The 7482-nt window shown below is 40.1% G+C and overlaps 2 long non-coding RNA genes across 2 annotated transcripts; one reads left to right on the forward strand and one right to left on the reverse strand.

The window, feature by feature from the left end:
- Positions 1–1211: 1211 nt before the first annotated feature.
- On the forward strand, positions 1212–3089 carry LOC107834707 (uncharacterized). The gene is made up of 3 exons (XR_001660519.1): positions 1212–1315; positions 2404–2405; positions 3037–3089. It is a non-coding gene; the product is annotated as an uncharacterized LOC107834707 (long non-coding RNA).
- Positions 3090–4546: 1457 nt separating this feature from the next.
- On the reverse strand, positions 4547–5198 carry LOC107834706 (uncharacterized). Its single transcript, XR_001660518.1, has 2 exons — positions 4901–5198; positions 4547–4862 (listed from the first exon to the last, which is right to left on the reverse strand). It is a non-coding gene; the product is annotated as an uncharacterized LOC107834706 (long non-coding RNA).
- Positions 5199–7482: the final 2284 nt, after the last annotated feature.

A 7482-nucleotide genomic window follows, 5' to 3' on the forward strand; every position in this document is an offset into this window, starting at 1 on the left:
AGAGGCTCAGAGAGAGAGAGAGGCCACCCGCGGAGGGTGAGAAGGGAATTTTTTTTAGTAACTGATCCCTTTCGCGGATTTTTTTGTGCCGTTTTTTTCACAGTGCATTGTGTTCTGCGTCGTGATTGGCTAAACAGTCTCCGAGCTCCTTCTCTACCTGTGTGCCAATAACATTATGGTATTTAAATATAAGTAATACAGATTGGCCATTCAGGAGATGAAAGCTGAAAACATTGAATGCCAGCTGGAAAAAAACTGTGGCCAGAATCAGCGCAAAACCGACCGGAGGCTTTACTAGATCCATCGCTCTGCCGCAGATCCAGCTGTGAATCTCACAGGGCAGCTTGGAGGAGACGCTTTAATGACACGACTCCGGTCTTGTGCGAAATTCTGTTCCACTGTGAAAATCTGTTCCCCTGCGTCGGGAGCGCGCAGGGGGGTAGACTACTCAAGACCTCGTTTATTTATGTATTGTTTTTATTTTGATAGCTGCCGATTAAACTGGAAGTTACAACATTGACATGATTATATGAGTAGTTTTTACCGAGAAATGGTCAGATCCGCCTCTCTGGCTGCAATGCGCGCTCCCGACACAGGGGGCAGATTTTCACAGGGGAACACGCACATCCGCTGATCTGAAAACAGGTTTTGTTCTTTGGTTTCAATGTAGAGTATTTAATTATGCTGTATAATAATTGTAAAAACGAAAGGTAACTACTTAGCGGATTTCACTTATCGAGGGTTATTTTCGGAACGCAACCCCTAAGAAAAACGAGGGATCACTGTAATATTAATTGATACTAATTAAGTAAGTATATGCTTACTTAATTAGCTGTAATATTTTTTACCACTTATGACGACAAACCTTAAGCTATCCAGTGACTTTAAGACACGTTTAATTTTTTTAGACTCTATCTTTTAAACTTCCTGTAGCTGCTAACTGTGTCGTATTGCTAATGCTAATTTATAGCTTAACAGAACCAATTTCTTTTTATTTGCCCATACTTTTACCAGACCAGACAATACGCTGACCTATGTGCAGTTTAAGTTGTTACCAATTATTCTGAAAGTCTAAACTTTAGTTAACAGGAAATTAGAAACTTTTATAATATGTAGTGTAGAAAGTTCTACCCAACATGTTGTAAATGATATTTTATATCAAATGCTTTCTATATATACTGAACAAAATAAACGCCCCATGTCCAATGGACTCTTTGGTACGGCGTTGACGTCACATCTGCATGAGCCAATGCGGCTCACTTGTTTCCGCTTTGAGTTACCATGACAGCTAGAAAAGACTAAGTCGTATTTCTTAGTCTAAGTCGTATTTCAGACGCAAAAAAAAGCAATACTATGAACATTGTTGTCATATATAATGGGCTTTTAAGCTTTCATTAATTTCCAAACAATCCTGAATTAAGAAAATGGAGGCTTGTAAATATCCGTTGCTACCAGTTAAAGCTAACGTCGCACAGCAAAGTTTGCAGCCTTCACTTCACTCCGGATCAGCTTCTTCAGCCTAAAACTACCGGAGGAGACGGATGGTAAATAAAGGAGCCTCCTGAGTTGTTTCCATGGAGTCACTTCTGTATTCAGCCTGAAAGAGTTTATGGGAACCAGAGAGCAGACCAGAGCCAGACAGCCGAACAACTGATCCGCCTGTACATCCTGCTGTAAACACCGTCCTATCTGAGCTCTGCACAAGAAACATGCAAAGGTAATAAAATGAAATAACACGGAGACATGAAGCAACACGGTCATATTTTTCTAAAAGCAGCAACTTTGAACCTGAACAGCGGAACCAGATCTCTGACACCAGAGCTGCGCTACTGTTAAGCTATGAGGCTTGTTGAGCTTCGTCAGGCTTCAGAACCGGAACCTCCCCGTCAGTCTCTGACACTAACGACAATAAACACGTTAACAGGAAAATAAGGCACAGACATTGTCCGTTAGAATGTTTAGATTCTTAAATAGCACATTTTTACAAGAACAATGTCAGAGAATATTGCCTACTAGCATAAGCCAAGTGAAAGTAAAACTCACCTTCGTGTCCGTGAATATAACGAGGCGAACATCTTAACCTTTCTCCAGCTGTCTTGTTGGGGCTTCGGGTCGATGTTCATCATCGGCCAAGCCCTGCAGCACCTGGTGTAAAATGACATTTTCAATAGATCGGAAACGACCCCGAACGCGGAATGAACATTTGCTGACAATTTATTGTACCAAACTAATATTTCTCTTGGTTTGTGTATAATGTTTAGTCCAGTGAGCATCACTCAGTGAGTTCTTTACTCAGTGCATTGTGGGACATGTCCACTGGGTAGATGAAAACAACTGGACAATAAAAGGCCCCAACACGTCACATGATGTCTCCAGTCATAAAGCCTCAGATGTTCTGTGGAGCCGTTGGCGTGTTGGATGCAGGACGTCCAGCAGAGCAGCAGCTCCGGTATCGAACCGCCGGCTGTTTCAGAGCTGGTTTCCAACAGACTGCAGATCCTCCTCATCCTCGTCTGACCGACTCCAGATCGCCACATCGGCTCGCCCATCGGAGGATCGGCTCAGACCAGCGACACACCCCTGATCGGTCTGAACAACAGACGCATCAAATCTCAGACTGTCTGTAACCGCTACGGGAAGCCGACTGGGTCAGAATCAGACTCCTCATCCTGACCCCGATCATGACTGTCAATCCGCTACAAACGGCCGAACCACGATATCAATGCCGATATGAAGATCAGTAATTACTGAAAATATAGTTTGAGTTTATCTATATATTGCGTAACCCAAATGTTCATAAAACTCTGACATTTGACACGGGGCTTATATTTTTGTTCAGTGTAGTTTTATGTTTGAAATATATATCTCAATAACAGACNTATATACTGAACAAAATAAACGCCCCATGTCCAATGGGCTCTTTGGTACGGCGTTGACGTCACATCTGCATGATCCAATGCGGCTCACTTGTTTCCGCTTTGAGTTACCATGACAGCTAGAAAAGACCAAGTCGTATTTCAGACGCAAAAAAAAAAGCAATACTATGAACATTGTTGTCTTCCTAATATAATGGGCTTTTAAGCTTTCATTAATTTCCAAACAATCCTGAATTAAGAAGATGGTGGCTTGTAAATATCCGTTGCTACCAGTTAAAGCTAACGCTGCACAGCGTTAGCTTTAACTGGAGCCTGCTGAGTTATTTCCATGGAGTCATTTCTGTATTAAGCCTGAAAGAGCGAATGAATTTATGAGTTGATGGGAACCAGAGAGCAGACCAGAGCCAGACAGACGAGCAACTGATCCGCCTGAACACACCACAGTAAACAACGTCCTACCTGAGCTCTGAACAAGAAACATGCAAAGGTAATAAAACGAAATAACACGGAGACATGAAGCAACACGGTCATATTTTTCTAAAAGCAGCAACTTTGAACCTGAACAGCTGAACCAGATCTCTGACACCAGAGCTGCGCTACCATCAAGCTATGAGGCTTGTTGAGCTCCGTCAGGCTTCCGAACCGGAACCTCCCCGTCAGTCTCTGACACTAACGACAATAAACACACAGTATACTGGAAAATAAGGCACAAACATTGTCCGTTAGAATGCTTAGATTCTTAAATAGCACATTTTTACAAGAACAATGTCAGAGAATATTGCCTACTAGCATAAGCCAAAGTTAAAGTAAAACTCACCTTCGTGTCCGTGAATATAACGAGGCGAACATCTTAACCTTTCTCCAGCTGACTTGTTGGGGCTTCGGATCGATGTTCATCATCGGCCAAGCCCTGCAGCACCTGGTGAAATGACATTTTCAATAGATCGGAAACGACCCCGAACGCGGAATGAACATTTGCTGACATTTTATTGTACCAAACTAATATTTCTCTTGGTTTGTGTATAATGTTTAGTCCAGTTTGCCGTCAGTGAGCATCATCACTCAGTGAGTTATTTACTCAGTGCATTGTGGGACATGTCCACTGGGTGATCAGACAAGATGAAAACAACTGGACAATAAAAGGCCCCAATACGTCACATGATGTCTCCAGTCATAAAGCCTCAGATGTTCTGTGGAGCCGTTGGCGTGTTGGATGCAGGACGTCCAGCACAGCAGCAGCTCCGGTATCGGACCGCCGGCCGTTTCAGAGCTGGTTTCTGCAGATCCTCCTCATCCTCGTCTGACCGACTCCAGATCGCCACATCGGCTCGTCCATTGGAGGATCGGCTCAGACCAGCGACACAGCTGATCGGTCTGAACAACAGACACATCAAACCTCAGACTGTCTGTAACTGCCTACGGGAAGCCGACTGGGTCAGAGTCAGACTCCTCATCCTGACCCTGATCATGACTGTCAATCCGCTACAAACGGCCGAACCACGATGATATCAATGCCCATATGAAGATCAGTAATTACTGAAAATATAGTTTATCTATATATTGCGTAACCCAAATGTTCATAAAACTCTTATATTTGACACGGGGCTTTATATTTTTGTTCAGGGTAGTTTTATGTTTGAAATATATATCTCAATAACAGACTCCAGACGTTTAATGTAATAACTTTATTTTTTATATGTTTATACAGGAGTTTATTTTAACAGGTCAGTTGAGCTCAATAAGTCAAAGTTACACTGGAATGAAACGGAACCAGTTGGCCAATTGTAAAAAGGCATTTGTAAAGAGATACGACTCACAGATGCAAAAGCAATCTTTAAAAACGTCTCAGACAAAACACACTTGAAGGCGTTGGGAGACAACACACACATCAGATGAAGCTTGAAGAATCTGTTAATCCCACATCTTTAATCCCAGCTTCAATCCCACTGAACAGTCAGGGACAAGCACAGCGTGTTGCTCTCCCTCCTGGTCATTTGTGCGTCTTAAATAATGACATAAAGCACCTGGTGCTGCAGCCTAGCCAAAGCATTCACCGGCCTTTTAGCGTTTTGTCCCATTACAACCACAAACCTCCATGTCTTTTATGAACTTTTGTTATTAAGGGAAGAGAAACAAACAATCCAGATTATTTAACAACAGTCTTTAGTCAGAGGTTTCCTCAGAGAAGTTGCAACACAGACAGCTACAGCAGATACGTTGCATCCACTGCTATAAGCATCTATAGAAACTTCACTGCAAAAACACAAAATCTTCCGAGTATTTTGGTCCAGTTTATAGTGCAAATATCTTGAACTCGAAAAAGGAACTTTTCAGCAAAATACAGGATCTTATTTTAATAAAATAAATCCTTAATATTGATGAAACAGTTCTAGTTCCATTGACAGATTATTTCACTTTAACGTGGGATTAATGCTTAAAGTCAAATACTTTGCCAGTGAAACTACAATTTATTTAAAAAAATCAACATTAATGATTTATTTTATTAAAATAAGATCCTGTATTTTGCTGAAAAGTTACATATAAAGTTATTTTTTCATATTTCAAGTTCAAGATATTTGCACTAGAAACTGAGCCTAGTTTATACTTGTAAGATTTTGTGTTTTTGCAGTGTTGAATTGTTACGAGTTAAAACATTTAGTTTCAGTTTCTATTAAAATGTCAAGTTTGAATCTGAAAACAGCAGAAAGGTCAAAGGTCAAGGTGTGGAGAACAGCAGTTAGATTATAAATCATTAATCAGAGCAAATGGAAACAACAAACTAAGAAATATAACGGCTGAATACAAATGCAAGCCGCACCTTTCAGATTGTTGTTAAGCATTTTGAAAATAATTCACAATGAAACGATTAACATTAAAATATTAATTCTGCATTAAGATGAAAAACAAAACATCTGTAAATGTTTCAGATTCTGTTAAAAATCTCCCAGGCATCTTCTTCTATACAATTATTAATCAGTTAATAATCAATTATCGTCTGTTCTCTGTATTGATGATCACTTTTTCTCATGTTATGTGAAGGATTTTTATCTGCAGATCCAAACGTTCATTAAATGAATGAAAGCTCGCAGACTGAATCGTTTTTTGAATCTTTTGCATATTTTTGATATTTTATCAAAAATATTAACCGATTAATTGATTGCTAAAATAATCAAAAAATGAATCGTTTACTGAAGTGGTTATTAGTTTAGCTCTAAATGAAAATACACTGAAATTTGTGGTTGTGAAAAGACAAAATGTATAAAAGTTCAAAGGTTTAAATACTTTGTCACTGAGTTTAACATGAAATTTCCTTTAATTCAAGTCCTTGGACCCTTGAATCCTTGAATTCGTATTTTTAGCATGAAATGATCAAATACAGTTTGACAAACAAATTATTAAAAAGTCAATCTGATTTTTTAAGTGGTGGAGTTTCATCCTCCAGCGGACGCCGGCCCGGTTCCAGGTTCCAGGTTCGTTCCGGCAGCAGGAGGTCCAGGTGATCCGACCCGATCGAGGCCGGAACCAAACAGATCCGGAGGCGAGACGTTCAGAAACAAAACGTCCCAAAGCTGGAGGTCAAACTGTGTGACCTCTGACCCCTGAAGACTGAAATCTGTTTCAGATTCAGAGATTATCACTTCATAAATAAACTGAGGATGATGGATAAATGTCACTTTATTTAGAAATCTATATAGTATTAATACTTCTGAGTTCTTTATTTATAGGTTCAATTTATTTATGCTTCCATGATTTTAATGTTTCTCCTAAAATCGATTAAATCCTTTAATGCTGCTTCGCTCTGCACTGCAAAAACACTAAATCGTTTGTCTGGTTTCTAGTGGAAATATTTGATTATTCTGAAAATTAGACAAAAATAAATTCAATGTCATTTTTAGTTAGAAATAAAATAATTCCAATATTAAGGAATTATTTACAAAAATAATTCCTTAATATTGATCAAAACTTCTTGTTCCACTGTCAGACGGTTTCACACCGTTGCCTAGCAATACCAGCCACGCCCGGCCCGTTGCCTAGCAACCCAGTTCTGGTTCCACCAGCAGATTATTTCTCTTATAACAAAATATTTTTACGTTACAGTGAAATAATCTGCGTCTTTATCAACATTAATGAATTATTAGCTTTAGCTCCTTATCCTGGTGAAACGTTTCCTGTAAGTTATCAAACCACACTACAGGCCGACCTCCGACCTCTGACCTCCCATTCATCAGCAAAGTTATTGAAAAAGCTTCAACAGTTAAATAGCTTTCCAATGATAACCAACCGCTTTGACTCCTTCCAGTCTGGTTTCCATGGTTACCACAGCACGGAGACTGGCCTAGTCAAAGTGTTCAATGATATCCGTATAAATATGGACTGTGGGAGAACCACAGTGCTGGTTCTGGTTCTGTTGGACCTCAGTGTTGATCATGTTACTGAACCGACCGGAGAGTTGGGTCGGACTCTCCGGTCCAGTGCTCAACTGGTTTGAATCTTACCTAAAGAACAGGGAGTTCTGTTTCAACTGGAAACCTCTCATCACAGAGGTCAAAGGTCACATGTGGGGAACCGCAAGGTTCAATCCTAGGACCCTCCTATTCAATATCTA

The sequence above is a fragment of the Poecilia formosa genome, unplaced genomic scaffold, assembly GCF_000485575.1.
Source record: "Poecilia formosa unplaced genomic scaffold, Poecilia_formosa-5.1.2 Scaffold727, whole genome shotgun sequence".
In the NCBI taxonomy this organism is placed as follows: Eukaryota; Metazoa; Chordata; class Actinopteri; order Cyprinodontiformes; family Poeciliidae; genus Poecilia; species Poecilia formosa.